Below are 18,204 nucleotides of genomic sequence, written 5' to 3' on the forward strand. Positions count from 1 at the left end.
CTAGCCGGTAGATACATCAAGCTAAGTTCGGCGTCCCCTCGTCACCCGTGCAGTTGTTGACTTCCTCTTCCTCCTGAATGTCTCCACAAACCATTCATGCTTCTTGTCTGCCAACGTGTTTCCAGCAACCACTCCCACTACTAGTCCGCTAACAACTCCCGGTAAAACTACGTACCAGTCAAACTCAAATGTAAATCCAGCCTCTTCATCTTCTTCAAAGCTTGATGGTGGCGGCAGCCTTGAGCTTTCAGAACCCTCGCATTTCTTGGACAAAGGCTTTCCACACAGACCTAAGTTTCCTTGGTATGAATCTTCTAGGAATGTACCAAATTGTTGGCCAAGTGGTATTGGCCCCCAAAGGTGGTTATGCGACACATTGAAATACTCAAGGAAAGTGAGTTGTGCCAAGCTACCGGGGATCATTCCTGAGAGCTTGTTTTGAGAGAGATCCAACGATTCAAGAGCAGTTAAGGTCCCTAGAGATGCAGGGATGTGACCAGAGAGAGCGTTGTTGGAGAGGTTTAGCAACTGAAGTTCTCTTAGACTCCCAATGATACCCTCTGGAATCTCTCCTTCAAATCTATTACTTGAGAAATCTATAAGTCTCATATCATAAGGGGTATAATCATATGTCAACTTAACACCTTTTACTGGAATTATCATATTATATGAATCTACAATGTAATTTCCATATTTATTTGTGCTGCTGTTCAGTGAGACTAGAAAGTATCGGCTTCCCTTGTTTGCGACAACATATTTCATGAAATTCCAGTTCTCTATGTACTTAGAAGGCAACATACCTGAAAACAGATTGTTGGATAAATCAATGATGCACAAGTTTGGGAACTCATGATTAGTTGGAGGCTTCCCAATTATCCCATGAAATGCATTCGACCCCAAAATGAGACCCCTTAATACTGGAAGTACCCCTAACCAAGAAGGGAAGATGTCACTGATCTGATTGTTGCCAATGTTAAGAAACTCTAACTGAGTGCAATCGGCCATTGATCTCGATAGCTTCCCCTGTAACAGATTGTAACCCAACGAAACCAATTTCAAACTATTTTTGTTAGCACAAAATGGGGGAATATCGCCATGGAAAGAATTATAAGTCAAGATCAGCATTTCCAAGCTACTGGACTTCCCCAAACACCGTGGAAGCATGCCACTCAGGCTGTTGTTGGCCAAATTAAGAACTTGAAGATAATTCAAGTTGCAGAACAATGGTGAAACTTCTCCACTATAATTATTGTTGCCGACATTGTAAGCTATGATAGATTGTGGTGGAATTGGCAATGACCCTCGTAACCGATTGGTCCCAAGACTAAAAATCTGCAGATTTTTCCATGGAAGAGTGACTGGATTTTCCTCAAAGCCTGTTAAGAAGTTCGAAGAGAGGTCGAGATTGACCAGAGTTTCTCTAGTTCCATTCCAAAGCCATTTTGGTATTTGGCCATGAATGTTGTTACCAGAAAGGCCTAGGGATCCCAATTCGTATTGATTTTTCAAAAATTCTGGAAACTCTGTCAAGTTGCATTTAGCCAACTCTAGAAATTCGAACTTTGGAAGAGTAGCACTCGAACTAGATTTGACACGCACAGATAACTTGTTGCCCCCTAAACCAAGTACCTTCAACTTTTTGAGGTTGGAAAACTCATCAAACTCAACTAATCCACTCAAATTATTATTGGAAAGGCCAAGACGTTCAAGATTTCTGAGGTGGAAAAGCGACTTAGGAATTGCTCCTTGCAAATCGTTATACGTGAGCCGCAGAAAAGTTAATTGGGTCAACTCTAATGTGAGCCAAGATGGGATTTCACCAGTTATTGAATTGACAAACAAGTCTAGAAACACAAGTTGGGTGAGGTTAGCCACAAAACGTGGGAAATTCCCTTGTAAGTTAATATGCGAAAGACGCAAGTGGTTGAGCTTGGTTAATTTTCCAAAACAAGACAAGGAATCAGGAACTAAGAATTGGCCTGCGGAAACGTCATGAAATGAATCCATCTTAAGGAAATTGAGCTGGGTAAGGTTTCCAAATGAAGATGGAACATGGGAATCAAAACCACAGTATGAGATATCAAAGTAATTTAAGGAATGAAGGTTTCCGATAGAACTAGGAAGTTCACCAGAGAAATTTGTCTCTGAAACATCTAATGTTTTGAAGGAATTGGTCCTGTTAAAAGTAGGAAAATAACCATTTAGGTCTGTGTTCGAGTACAATCTAAGCTCCTCTAAATTTGGTAGGTGGAAAATGCCTACTGGGAATTCCCCATACAACCCACAAGAGCTTAGATTGAGAGATGTGAGAGAAGATGCGTTGACCAAGATATCAGGCACAGTGGAGTATATGCCTACATCACTAAGATGAAGTTGTTTTATGCTGGTCAAGTTTTGGACTAGGATTCTCATGATGGACTTCCTAAGCTCCAAACCATTATTGTAAGACAGAACAAGGGTAGACAGTTTGGATAGCTTTGAAATTTCAGATGGAATTTGGCCAGAAAATGCAGACCTTGAAAGGTTGAGATAGGATAGACTCGAAAGGTCATGGCCCAATCTCGATGGTATTTTAGAGGAATTGAAGTTGTTATCTGAGAGGTCAAGCTTCTGCAAGTGAACAAGTCGGAAGAGGGTGATGTTGGAATTGATAGAACCATAGAGACAGCTACTCTTGAGGTCAAGGCCAATGACACGGCCAGACTCCGCATGGCACTCAACACCATCCCACGAACAACAATTACTCTGATTTTGATCTCCTTCTCGAGCCCAAGATGCAACCTTTGGATAAGCAAAAGGAGATCCAGAAGCTGACTTGTCTATCGTAAAGCTTTCCTTGAATTGTAACAAGAAGGAATGCTCGTCAGTGTGGCAAAGTGTCCGTGTCTGAGTCTGCACAAATGAAAAACAGTGAGTAGCATTGAGTAATAGCAAAAGAAGACAATGCAAACAGGTAAACTTGGACAACAAAGAATCCATTTTCATGGCAGTGTGTTTTTCTAGTTATAGGAAATATTGTTTTATGGCTCTCGGATAATTAAGAGTGGAGAAGTTAACTCCTTTTATAGACACAACTCATGCAAAGCATAAATAAATAAATAAATAAAGTATGAGTCAATCGATGAGTGGGTGGTGAATTGATGTCTCGATCAATTGAAGACTTGGAATTCAGTCACCATTTGCATGTAATAATTGCAAACTCGATCATTTAGTTTTATCTGTGCGCTCGTTTGATCTTAAAGAATGTGAACGTAGTACTTTGAGCAGATAAAATCAGGTGATTGCTATCACTTGAAGACTTGAAGTCAAGTCGTCATTTGCATATGTGACTCATGGCCACGCTTATTTATCTTTTTAATACAGGTTCTAATTATGTGTATATATACTCCTTAACTCAATTTATTTATCTCTTGTTAATTACTTGAGTTGAAGTTCGTCCATGTAGTAGGATTTACTATGTATACACACAATTTATTCATAGTACGTGAATATTAATTAATTTAGTTTTTAATTTAAGGTTAGTGTTTTATTTTCTCGTGCTTTGCACACATAACAAACAATTAGTTGTCACTCCTACTAATAAAAATGTCACCGAGGCTGCTATCTCTGTCACAAACAGAGTAGCTTTTGTTCCACTAATCATGGGCATGAGGTCTCGTGAACCAGATTATAAGCCACTGATCATCAACATAAACGTTCTTGTAAAGCTAACCATGCATTCAAAGTGATTCATTTTATAGATATTTTTGGATGCGCACAATATTAATTATATATTGCAGGATGTAACATGATTCATTTTATAGAAAACTATATTTTAATCCTTAAATAAGATAAAATTAAGAAAAATGTCTTATACAAGATTAAAATTTGATTTTAGTTTCTAGACTCTATTTAATGTTAGCATATGTAATATTCAATGTCTCTCCGTTTTATTTATAATTTATAATTCTCATTATGGTAAGTATATTATATAAGAAAATATGTTCGTAGAGATTTTTCGGTACACTTATGTTTTTCCATATTTTATAATGCGTCACTAATTCATTACAATGTATTTAGATATGAACATTTCGGTACACTTATATTTTTCCATATTTTCTTATGTACCACTAATGTCACAGCCCGTCTCGGAATTTTAATTATCATGGACGTGAAATGACGGAATTGCCCTAGTGGGTGTTGAGGTATGTGTATGTGACATATTATTTGATCTAAGTATATACATAATCCATAAGTTTTTAGGAAATGTTTTATGTGGACTAAAATGGATATGTATGTTTGTGTGGTAGGGGTTATTTTGCATCATACACAACCTACCCTTCTCTCTCCCTCCCCTGTGTCTCTCTCTCCTCCCCACGGCTTCCTCTCTCCCTCACTCTCGAATTGTACGGACGAGACCAAAACCCTCCAAACCTCCACGGATCGACGCCAAAAAGGTATGGTTCTTCATCCTTTCAACCTCCTGAGTTGAATGGTACTAATTTTAGAACCTAGAACCCTCTGAATCGTCGTGAAACCCTAACCCCGAAAATGTGCACTGTTCATGCACACGTAAATTCTTGATTTTCAGGGAATTCTAAGCTTGTAGTGAGCTTAGTGAGGTCCTAAGGAAGCTCGGGGACGTTCATTTGAAAGTTTTGGACGTCGGAGGACTGAGAACGGAGCTTTTCAAATTTGGCCGGATTATCGAGCTTTCTCAGGTAAAATCTAGTGGATTTTAGACCATAAAACTAGTCTATCGTGATTCTACATGTTGAGGGCTTCAAATTGATATAAAATACGAAGAAAATGGTTCAGAATCGAAGGAGAACAAGGCATTTGAAAATTGCCCATTTTTCCGACCACCGGAAAATTCAGTCCGGCGAACCAAGGTAAGGGGTGATGCGCATGGGGGCGCGTAGACCCGTGCTTGCCTTGGCGCGTGGGGGCGTGTGCCACTTCAAAAAAAAATTCTAAAAATTTGTCGACATCCGTGACGTCGAGTAGGTCACTGTGGTATATTCATATACCCAAATTGAGCACCGTATGAGAAGTTATTACGAATTATTGGTAATGTGTTTTAAATAACGTTTTTATAGTTGTTTCGCATATAGGTGACACCTATACCGAGGACGAGCGTATCCAGGGACGTCACGAGGGTTACGACCCTTCGACTTATCAGTGAGTGGGCAGTATTTTTCTGTATTTACCTATATGCTATCTATTTTTCCCAAAAATCGAAATTTAATGAAAATATGTTTCTAAAATGCCATGCATGCATATTATGAATTATATGAATGAATAATTGATGCATATATATGTGAAATGGTGCTGAGGATGCACAGGTGAGTATCAGGTAAGTTTTACGTTATTTATGTGAATCATTGATGATGTGATTGTGTTGAGAGCTCATAACCTGCACCCTTGGTATTAGTGTTTATAGTATTCACCGCACCGTACGCTCACCTTGGATCCAAGTAGGTGCATGTCGTACAGACCATATGAGGGTTCCGACATGCTAGTCGTACAGATCACTGAGGTGATTCCGACTGGTAGGTGACTTTAGATTATGTGCACAGATGATTGATGAGAGAAGCACTATAGTGTATTCTTACACCATTCTTGTCGTATAGACTACTTTAGGTAGTTCCGACTTATGTGCAGTGTAGTGCCGTACAGGTCACCGTGGTGACTCCGGCAGTGCCGTACAGGTCATAGTTGTGACTCCGGCTGGTTTGGATGTTGAGCTTTAGAATCAGCCGTACAGGACCACTTTAGGGTCTCCGGTTGATTTATTTTCACCTGATTCATATTGATGCATCCATATTCTGTTTTGGCATTTATAGCATGGCATGACTTCTGGATTTGGATATAGAATGATGATTTGAGTTATATGAGGATATATGTATACTATTATGCTATTTTCTGGGAAAAGTATATAGGTTTTACAGTGAGGGGTTAGAATTGTTTTTGGCGAAATGATTTTGAAAAGCTTTGGTTTTTCTGACCCACTCTATCTTGTTTTCGCCCCTCCAGGTTCTAGTTAGCTGCGTTGATAGCCCACGAGGATTTCTTCGGAGTTCTGACAGACTTCTTTAATGTAGGACTCACCTGCGGGTGTTGTATTTTAGTTATGGTCCTACTTGACTGCAACTAGTGTTTATGCTCTGTTTATGTGTGTGTTCACACTTTAATTCACCCTAGCATGTTAGTAGGTTATATTTACTAGTATTTGGTTTTAATTCCTTCGTAATTCTTTTAGCTTCTGCTTCCGCACCGCAATTATGGTTACGTCACGCTCACGTGACGGCCAGCACGCCTTGATTCTAGGATCGGGGTGTGTCAACTAATTCATTACAATATATTTAGGTATGAACATTTCGGTACACTACGTTAGTATAATATATTTAGGTACGGACATTTCGGTACACTAGTTTAGTATAATATATTTAGGTACTAACATTTCGGTACACTAGTTTAGCATCATATATTTAGGTATGAAATTTTTTTGGTACACTTATGTTTTTGCATATTTTCTTATGTGCCACTAATTCACTACAATACATTTATGTACAGACATTTCGGTACACTAATTTTGTAAAATATATTATGATACAAACGTTTAGGTACACTAATTAGATGAAGTAAAATAAAATTAATGAATTAAAATATGTATCATAATAAATTTCACTTTTAATGTAATGTAATGACATTAAATAAGATATCTATTAAATATTAAAAAAATGTAATGTGAATTTGAATTAAGTACACATTAGAGGACTAAAATCAATATCCAATCTAACACCAGGTTTTTATTGAATTTTAATCTTCTTCAAGGATTAAAGTTCAAAAACCCCTTAATGTTAATGTCGTAAGATTATTGATTACTATGCGGTAGTACCAATTTTGTCTGAAGTAATGAATCATCCTTTTATAGACTTCATCTACCTTTTCGCGAGAGTTGTGAGACTTCTCCGAATGATCATATTCATTCATGGAATGACACATCATTTATAGAAGGGTATAACCTCTATCAGTGGTGGATCCATGATTTTAGTGTCAGGTGGTCCCAATTTTAAAGCTCCAAAAAAGAAAGACCAAAATAACATTGAAAAAATAAATGACAAAATCAATACCATTTATCCGTCTACTAAAATAAAAATAAGTACAACTACATAATATATAACTCATGTAGTTAATGTGAGACTATCAAGACTCTTGTCATTAATACATAGATAAACATGGTGTTGATCACTTGAGTAACAAGTTCTCACAACATGAACTAATAAATAAATCATGCACTCCAAAAAATAACTTGCATAACTAAATCCTAATTAGGGTTTTGGGATCAAAGAGAACAATGGAAGACGTTCGCAAACCTAAAGGTTAAAAGTTATTAAATTTGGAGATCTTTTAATCATTCATATACATAAAACAAATAAACAGTTCATTATGAATATACTACTTGTTACTAAAAATGTTGATTGGCTTGACATGAATGAATGAATGACTAAAAGGTCTCTGAATTGAAGGATTTTTGCATATACGATTATGATAATGAGAATAAACAGTTTCGATATGATATTCGTACAGTGAAGATACATTAATCGTAAGTGAGGGGACAAGCATTGTCCAAAAAAGTGTGTGATTATACTTGTACTCCTTGGGAGATGGGCTCATTCTTCCACTTACAAATAAAGTATCTTGACAGTAGAAATTTCATAATCAAAACCGTTCAATTTCTTAATCTTCATTTGAAAATCATCTCTGTAAATATCAGTCGAATTAGATATTGTTTAATCATCTAAATGTAACAAATAAATCAACAGTTTATATTGTTTAATCATTTAAATGTAACAAATAAATCAACAATTTATCATAAATATTTTAGGTGGTACTTACACTGTTAATTTGTTTGATACATTTGGATCTAAACGACCTCTGATTCAAATGATTGTCTTGTGGAGATGATTTTAAGATAAAGATTAAAAACTTGAAATGTTCCATTTATAAAATTTATATTGTAAAGATTCACTATTTGTAAGCGGAGAAATAAGCTGACTCCAAAAAGCGAACACAAGTATTATTCTTCACAAAACATACGCAAAAAAAAATATGGGAATGAGTGATGAGTAATTGAGTGGTGACAAAAAAGAAATGAAAAAGAAAACCGAACAAGGAGACGATGAAGTCAATAAAATGCCGATCTCGATCACTCGAAGACTTGGAAGTCATATGAGTCGTTTGCAGGTAAACATCTCTAGCTAACCTACAAGTCTACCATTAATGTTGTTGCTACTTATTGGCATTGGGTATCAGGCAATTGTCTCAGTTGAAGTCAAACTATTAAGGCCAAATTTGCCTTGTCCCACATGATAAGGCATGCTAATTAGTAATTACCACTCATATTCTTGTCATAATAAATACTAAAAGTGATATTAAGAAAAAAATAGAAATTGCATTTATAATTCAGTAATACAAAAGACCAACACAAGGGTTACATCAATAGCATCTTAAACATCTAGAGTTCCTTCGGCCACAGTAGCAAAAGCATTGCGGACAAGGATTGTTTGCCCTCCTTATTCCCGTGCCCTTCCATGTCTTTCTGTTTGTGTGGTCACGGTTAAGCTACGTCAACATTTTATATTACTATTCATTTTTGTCTTATTATCTATATAAAAAAAAAACAATATAAAATGTTGACGCGATTTAACCGTGACCACACAAAACAGGAGGGCACGGGAGAGCACGGGAACAAGGAGGGAAGACAATCCTTGTCCAAGGGTTGCATCAATAGCATCGAAACCCGAAATTACGTACTTCTTTGATGAACAACAACTACTCATCCCATCTTCTTCTTGCGTCCAAGATGTAACTTTTGGATTGAAGAAGGTTAATGTTCCACCATATGATAAGGGGAACTTTAACGAAAAGCTCCCGATACTATTCACTTTAACGAAAAACCACATTTTTACATTAAAAAGTCAATCCTGATACTATTCACTTTACCTTTTATTTTGTCCTTATCGTTAAAATTCAAAGTTTTTAAGCTCTTTTCATTAGTTTTCTTTATGATAAAACTAATTGATTAGATATAATGACGTGTGTGTAGTAGGAGAGATAACTGTGTGGTTATTATTTCCCAAAAGGATTGGGGAATAAATTGGTATGAATTCATTATTCACGAAATTTGAGCCTAAAATCTCTTATTTACAATTAAAAAGTAATATCACTAAACCGAAATACTAAATAACTTTATTTCTCAAAATTAAAAACTAAAAATTTAGGTTATCAAACGAACTCTTATTTTTTTCAAATTATGATGTATGTTTTCGTTTTTATTTTTTTTTAATGTCCTAATTAAATATGCTTAGGATCTCACATAATTAAGGGTGGAGAAATCGACGTCCCTTTTTTGTAGACAGTATATACAAAGTTGTTTCTTTCAATGAGCTTGGGGAGCTATGGACTACAAAAAATAGTGATCATAATTCTAAACGGACTTGGATTGCCTACCCTCTAATTGTGGTGCCCTCCCCGTGCCCTCTTGTTTTTGTGGTCACGGTTAAACCACGTCAACATTTTATATTACTATTTCTTTTTGTTTTATTATTTTTATAAAAAAATAATATAAAATATTAACGTGGCTTAACCGTGACCACACAAAACAGGAGGGCTCGGGAAGAGCATCGAAATGGGAGGGCAGACAATCCAAGTCCATTCTAAACATACAAGAAGTCAAGAAGGTGGAGAAATGGGCGCTGGTAAGGGGAACATAATAATTTGCTCAGACCGTCACTTGAAGACTTGAAGTCAAGTCATCGTTTGATAAGATCAGCCCATCGCCATCACTTGAAGACATGAAGACTTTGTTCGACAAAAAAAGAAAAAAAGAAAACTTGAAGACTTGGAGTCAATTCATCGTTTGCATGTAATAATTATTATGTTCACCTTTGAACAAAAGAAAAAAAACCCATCTCACTGTAAGATTGAAAATTTCTGTACTCATATCTAAAGTCAAAATCTTAACATATACAAGTAAAAATTTCACCGGTGTTCTAAGCTAGTTACAAATACCATACCATTATTCATCCGACCCCCTTAATTATATACTAATCAGAAGGGGCTTATGGGTGTTTCGATCACCAAGGCACGTAACCTACAGAAATAAAAAGAAATGCAAATATGAAAAGGAGAGCTACTTTTCAGCAGAAAGAAGTAAAGGAAGAAGCAAAAGAAGGCGTCTGTGGAGATAGTCTTTACGGCAAGTGAAACATTCTATATATCATTGTCAGAAGCACGATTTGAGAGTGAATCCGTCATTAATTACTCTTGTTACTATTCTCCAATAGGCTTTTTCATGTTTCCACTCAATTTTCATTACGCAGATGTATTATGTCAAGCTGAGTCCTCTCCGAACCGCAGGAGATAGTTGCCCATCATGCAAAGTGACTTTTGGTTCTCACCAATCTGTTCATTTTCTTTCCACCATTACTAGTCATCCCCTAGCAAAGTTGTCTCCTAAGGGGAAGGATTTGATCATGATACGAGAGATAGAGATGGAAAAGTACATGATTTTATAGGCTAGGGTTTAATATTTTTATTTTTCTTTAATCATCAAGAAAAAAAAGGTCATTGGATCATCGTGGTTTAACTTGTTTTCTTTGATACATTCGATATTTTCATGAAATTATCCAAAAAATCATATAAAGTTACGGAGATGGGGGGTGAAGTCTAAACTTTACTTTATATCAGAGAAACTAAGTTTAGGATAAAATCGACATATATCGTCGATATTTTGTATACACCTGTTACATATCGAAAAAAAATCTCATATTTTGTCCAAATCAATGTTTAAGAATTCCCAATGTTTCATTTTAAATTTTCATTATTTCCATAGAAAGCAACCGATATTCAATATGTTCGTCGATATTTCCACAAATTTGCTTATTGATATTTTCACGGTTACTGATATTGTAAGCATTGGTTGTAACAGATACAACAAAAATACCTTTGGTTGAAGCTTCCTCCAACTTGCGTCTCAATTGTTTAGGAATGAAACTATAATAAACACCTCCAACACTTTGTGGTAATAGTCAAAGGCGTATAATTTGGTTCAAGACTATAAGCCTTAATCAATTAGTAGCAAAAATATGGTTTCACACTAATCCCATGACGAGAATATTTGCGGTGATAGTGAAAGGCGTGTAATTTGGTTCAAGACTTCAAGCCTTAAAAGTGGATCCATGCATACGACTAGAAAGGAAATGGAAGAGGCAGGGAAAAGAGGTAATTGGGAGCCGTCGACTCCGTTTAGTCCTCAGACTACTGTTTTAATTTTTTTTATATTTTTTTACAACTTTATTCTTTAAAAGGGTAAAATGAAAACTTTGAATTTTGCTAAGTAATAACAGATAATTAATTAAGTGCAAATAGTAAAAAAAATTAATATTAAGAAGAGGAGGGTTTGGAACTATTTCAATAATTTGGAAATTGAGAGTTTTAAACTCAGAATGCATGGGTAGAGATCAAATAACATATCCAATAGGATATTTGAGCACATGCAAGTGCAGATAGTAAATCCCAAGTCTTAGGCCCCGTTTGGGATTGAGGTGATTTTAAAAAAAGCCACTGTGAAAAAAAGCTGAGGGTCATTTTTGTGTTTGGTAAACTGAAAAAAAAAGGCTTATTTTGGAAGCTGCTGTGAGAATAAGCTGAAAATCAAAAGAAAAGCTTAAGCTGCTATTTGCTGCTTTGAAAAAAATCCAGTTTTTTCAAAGCACACGGAGCTACAGTGCTCCTTTAATGAAAAGACACACTATCATCCTGTTTTTTTTTCCAAAAGCACTTTCACAAAAAAGTTTACCAAACACTCTACTGGCTTTATTTCACAGCCGCTTATTCTCACAGCACAGCCGCTTATTCTCACAGCAGCTTTTTTTCAAAGCACAGCAATACCAAACCAGTTATAGTGGTAATAATACCCTCTTTAGTATTTGTTTTTCACTCTTTAGTTGACAAAAAAGAATTTTTATAGTATCAATATAGATAAACATTTTTCTTCTAATACAATGCATGATTCATTAAAATTCACTGAGAATAAAGGAAAGGAAATAACCATCTCAACCCACCCCCTCAGTTAGAAGTATTCTATAGAACTTGTATGTTTGTATGTCAATATATTTAGTTGCCATGTGAAATTGATAGTGTGTGCGCTCACATTGTAAATCATATGTGCTGATGTAGACAATAAGATGTGTGGTGATCATATGTAAGGGTGATCATGATTGGTACATCCGAGATCGGTGATCATAATTGGCTAATTATCATAATAAAACAAATGTTTTGGGAGGTTTTGAAGGTTATGGAATGAGGATGGATGAGACAAATTTGAACTTGTTACCTATTTTGGATACTCCTGATTTAGTTGATGGATGATTCTCCATTGCTCACGTGTAGGAGACCCGGTATGCACCGAGGGTAAATTTGTCATCTTCACCCAAAAATCCACGTGTCGCCTTATGATTATTTTTGGCTCCACAGATATTATGTTTGTAAATTAGAGTTATCATGTTATTGCTTGGAATCCATGTAGGGAATTATGGTGAGTTCCTTTATTAAATTGGTGAAATGATATGTGATTTTTTTTATTGATTAACGTAGTTAAATGTTAATATTGTGCATCTTTGATTTGTTAGATCGCTTAATTGTTGTGATTGTGGATTGTGTTGGAAAATATTGTGATATTGGTGAATGACAATCTTGTTCACATATGATTTCATTATGTAGACGAAAATCTAGCAAGGCATACTCAATTATTGGTTCCCTAGTGTGATTTTGGAACTCTACGTTCTTGCCAGTTAATGCCTTGAGAATTTTAGAGCTCAAAAGAGGGTGAATTGCGAATGGTTTGATCCCGTTTTAAGGTATATAGACAGTCTAACATAGATGTTCGATGATAAAGTACGCGGTGACGTCACGTGTCGATCCTGGACGTAGCTCGGGATCAGAGAGTGACATATAGACTCTTGCATTTGATCCCCCATAAACGCTCATGCACATCACCATCTAAAAAGGAAACAACCATCTTCACCATATTCCTTTCCGGAATTGGCTGTCTTAAAAAGTTTCTCTCAGTTGTAAAAATTAGGATACGAATCGTTGTATTGTTTGCAAGAGCACGAAGCTCAAACTAGGAAATATCAGAATAGAATTATTTTTACTTTCTAATTTATTTATGTTCAATGACTTCAATTATTTCCCCAAATCAAGAGTGTTTTGATGAGTTCCCACTAAATTAACATAAAGGGCCAATTTCCGCATACGGCCATGTTTCCCCGTACTTCATCTAACTTTTTTTTTAATTTCCGAATTAAATATGCTTAGGATCTCACATAATTAAAGGTGGGAGAAATTGACGTCCCTTTTTTGCAGACGGTATATACAAAGTTGTTTCTTTCAATGAGCTTGGGGAGCTATGGACTACAAAAAATAGTGATCATAATTCTAAACATACAAGAAGTCAAGAAGGTGGAGAAATGGGCGCTGATAAGGGGAACATAATAATTTGCTCAGACCGTCACTTGAAGACTTTAAGTAAAGTCATCGTTTGATAAGATCAGCCCATCGCCATCACTTGAAGACATGAAGACTCGTTCGACAAAAAAAGAAAAAAAGAATTCTTGAAGACTTGGAGTCAATTCATCGTTTGCATGTAATAATTATTATGTTCACCCTTGAACAAAAGGAAAAAAACCCATCTCACTGTAAGATTGAAAATTTCTGTACTCATATCTAAAGTCAAAATCTTAACATATACAAGTAAAAATTTCACCGGTGTTCTAAGCTAGTTACAAATACCATACCATTATTCATCCGACCCCCTTAATTATATACTAATCAGAAGGGGCTTATGGGTGTTTCGATCACCAAGGCACGTAACCTACAGAAATAAAAGGAAATGCAAATATGATGAGGAGAGCTACTTTTCAGCAGAAAGAAATAAAGGAAGAAGCAAAAGAAGGCGGCTGTGGAGATAGTATTTACGGCAAGTGAAACATTCTATATATCATTATCAGAAGCACGATTTGAGAGTGAATCAGTCATTAATTACTCTTGTTATTGTTCTCCAATAGGCTCTTTCATGTTGCCACTCAATTTTCATTACGAAGATGTATTATGTTAAGCTGAGTCCTCTCCGAACCGCAGGAGATAGTTGCCTATCATGCAAAGTGACTTTGTGTTCTCACCAATCTGTTCATTTTCTTTCCACCATTACTAGTCATCCCCTAGCAAAGTTGTCTCCAAAATGGAAGGATTTGATCATGATATGAGAGATAGAGATGGAAAAGTACATGATTTTATAGGCTAGGGTTTAATATTTTTATTTTTCTATAATCATCAAGAAAAAAAAGGTCATTGGATCATCGTGGTTTAACTTGTTTTCTTTGATACATTCCATATTTTCATGAAAATATCCAAAAAATCATATAAAGTTATGGAGATGGGGGGTGAAGTCTAAACTTCACTTTATATCAAAGAAACTCTTAAGTTTAGGATAAAATCGACATATATCGTCAATATTTTGTATACACCTGTTAAATATCGAAAAAAAATCTCATATTTTGTCCAAATCAATGTTTAAGAATTCCCAATGTTTCATTTTAAATTTTCATTACTTCCATAGAAAGCAACCGATATTCAATATGTCCGTCGATATTTCCACAAATTTGCTTATTGATATTTCCACGAGTACTAATATTGCAAGCATTGGTTTTAACAGATACAACAAAAATACCTTTGGTTGAAGCTTCCTCCAACTTGCGTCTCAATTGTTCAGGAATGAAACTATAACAAACACCTCCAACACTTTGTGGTAATAGTCAAAGGCGTATAATTTGGTTCAAGACTATAAGCCTTAATCAATGAGTAGCAAAAATATGGTTTCACACTAATCCCATGACGAGAATATTTGCGGTGATAGTGAAAGGCGTGTAATTTGGTTCAAGACTTCAAGCCTTAAAAGTGGATCCATGCATACGACTAGAAGAGAGATGGAAGAGGCAGGGAAAAGAGGTAATTGGGAGCAGCCGACTTCGGTTAGACCTCAGACTACTGTTTTATTTTTATTTTTTTACAACTTTATTCTTTAAAAGGGTAAAATGAAAACTTTGAATTTTGCTAAGTAATAACAGATAATTAATTAAGTGCAAATAGTAAAAAAAAAATTAATATTAAGACGATGAGGGTTTGAAACTATTTCAATAATTTAGAAATTGAGAGTTTTAAACTCAGAATGCATGGGTAGAGATCAAATACCATATCCAATAGGATATTTGAGCACACGCAAGTGCAGATAGTAAATCCCAAGTCTTATAGTGGTAATAATACCCTCTTTAGTATTTGTTTTTCACTCTTTAGTTGACAAAAAAGAATTTTTATAGTATCAATATAGATAAACATTTTTCTTCTAATACAATGCATGATTCATTAAAATTCACTGAGAATAAAGGAAAGGAAATAACCATCTCAACCCACCCCCTCAGTTATATACTAAATAGAAGGGGATCTTTGGCGTTTCATTCACCACCACGGCAAGTGAAACACGACTCCACCTACCGAAATAAAATAAAAAATTGCTAGTGTGATGAAAAGTGACAATTTTTTTTCTTACCAAAGTGAAACTTCAATTTTTCTTTTTTTTCAAGATTTGAAACATTTTATTTTCTTTATTTTTTATAGTTGAAATTGACCCATATTTGGTCCTACATCAGTCTCCTCCACTAGAAAAATCCCACCCTTCATCTTGAAAACAACTAGGGTTGATATGAATCTTGATGAGTCAATAATTTCTTCAATTAGAGGAACCCATTATTCTTGGTATTTAGTTGGAATCACAATGGCACCTTACTATGATAGACATGATTATTGAGCTTCTAGTTGATACGAATGATATATATGATTACTAGTATGAAAAATATGAGCCTCGAACCTTATTAGAAGTATTCTATAGAACTTGTATGTTTGTATGTCAATATATTTAGTTGTCATGTGAAATTGATAGTGTGTGCGCTCACATTGTAAATCATATGTGCTGATGTAGACAATAAGATGCGTGGTGATCGGTTGCACTCAGTGGTACAAAGATGATCCTGGTTGGTATATATGCGATAGGGGATTATACGTTTTCAAGGGTGATCATGATTGGTACATCTGAGATGGGTGATCACTGCTGCACGATTAGACTACACATATGGTTTTGCTTGGTATATCTGCAATGGGGGACCACATACGCATTCCAGGAGTGATCATGTGTTGGTATATCTGCGATGGGTGATCACTACCTAAAGTTAGGATACGATTCTGCTTGGTATATATCGTGAAGGGGCCCGTACATATGATAGTGATCATGCTTGGTATATCCGTGATGGGTGAAACATTCTATATATCATTGTCAGAAGCACAATTGGAGAGTGAATCCGTCATTAATTACTCTTGTTACTGTTCTCCAATAGGCTCTTTCATGTTTCCACTCAATTTTCATTACGAAAATGTATTATGTCAAGCTGAGTCCTCTCCGAACCGCAGGAGATAGTTGCCCATCATGCAAAGTGACTTTTTGTTCTCACCAATCTGTTCATTTTCTTTCCACCATTATTAGCCATCCCCTAGCAAAGTTGTCTCCAAAAGGGAAGGATTTGATCATGATATGAGAGATAGAGATGGAAAAGTACATGATTTTATAGGCTAGGGTTTAATATTTTTATTAAGGTCATTGGATCATCGTGGTTTAATTTGTTTTCTTTGATACATTCGATATTTTCATGAAAATATCCAAAAAATCATATAAAGTTATGGAGATGGGGGTGAAGTCTAAACTTCACTTTATATCAGAGAAACTCTTAAGTTTAGGATAAAATCAACATATATCATCAATATTTTGTATACACCTGTTAAATATCGAAAAAAAAATCTCATATTTTGTCCAAATCAATGTTTAAGAATTCCCAATGTTTCATTTTAAATTTTCATTATTTCCATAGAAAGCAACCGATATTCAATATGTTCGCCGATATTTCCACAAATTTGCTTATTGATATTTTCACGGTTACTGATATTGTAAGCATTGGTTGTAACAGATACAACAAAAATACCTTTGGTTGAAGCTTCCTCCAACTTGCGTCTCAATTGTTCAGGAATGAAACTATAACAAACACCGCCAACACTTTGTGGTAATAGTCAAAGGCGTATAATTTGGTTCAAGACTATAAGCCTTAATCAATTAGTAGCAAAAATATGGTTTCACACTAATCCCATGACGAGAATATTTGCGGTGATAGTGAAAGGCGTGTTATTTGGTTCAAGACTTCAAGCCTTAAAAGTGGATCCATGCATACGACTAGAAAGGAAATGGAAGAGGCAGGGAAAAGAGGTAATTGGGAGCCGTCGACTCCGTTTAGTCCTCAGACTACTGTTTTAATTTTTTTTTAATTTTTTTTTAATTTTTTTACAACTTTATTCTTTAAAAGGGTAAAATGAAAACTTTGAATTTTGCTAAGTAATAACAGATAATTAATTAAGTGCAAATAGTAAAAAAAATTAATATTAAGAAGAGGAGGGTTTGGAACTATTTCAATAATTTGGAAATTGAGAGTTTTAAACTCAGAATGCATGGGTAGAGATCAAATAACATATCCAATAGGATATTTGAGCACATGCAAGTGCAGATAGTAAATCCCAAGTCTTAGGCCCCGTTTGGGATTGAGGTGATTTTAAAAAAAGCCACTGTGAAAAAAAGCTGAGGGTCATTTTTGTGTTTGGTAAACTGAAAAAAAAGGCTTATTTTGGAAGCTGCTGTGAGAATAAGCTGAAAATCAAAGGAAAAGCTTAAGCTGCTATTTGCTGCTTTGAAAAAAATCCAGTTTTTTCAAAGCACACGGAGCTACAGTGCTCCTTTAATGAAAAGACACACTATCATCCTGCTTTTTTTTCCAAAAGCACTTTCACAAAAAAGTTTACCAAACACTCTACTGGCTTTATTTCACAGCCGTTTATTCTCACAGCACAGCCGCTTATTCTCACAGCAGCTTTTTTTCAAAGCACAGCAATACCAAACCAGTTATAGTGGTAATAATACCCTCTTTAGTATTTGTTTTTCACTCTTTAGTTGACAAAAAAGAATTTTTATAGTATCAATATAGATAAACATTTTTCTTCTAATACAAT

General features: G+C 35.3%; 2 protein-coding genes across 8 annotated transcripts in view; both read right to left on the reverse strand.

Annotated features, from left to right (window-relative positions):
* The window catches only part of LOC103421728 (RNA polymerase II C-terminal domain phosphatase-like 4), a 131,742-nt gene that overhangs the window by 102,701 nt on the left and 10,837 nt on the right, over positions 1–18,204 (reverse strand). The gene's annotated exons all lie outside the window — the stretch shown is intronic.
* Positions 1–18,204, reverse strand: part of LOC103443020 (F-box/kelch-repeat protein At3g06240-like) — a 32,181-nt gene that overhangs the window by 8,336 nt on the left and 5,641 nt on the right. The window lies entirely within an intron of this gene.

Source organism: Malus domestica, chromosome 09 (genome assembly GCF_042453785.1).
Source record: "Malus domestica chromosome 09, GDT2T_hap1".
Lineage (NCBI taxonomy): Eukaryota > Viridiplantae > Streptophyta > Magnoliopsida > Rosales > Rosaceae > Malus > Malus domestica.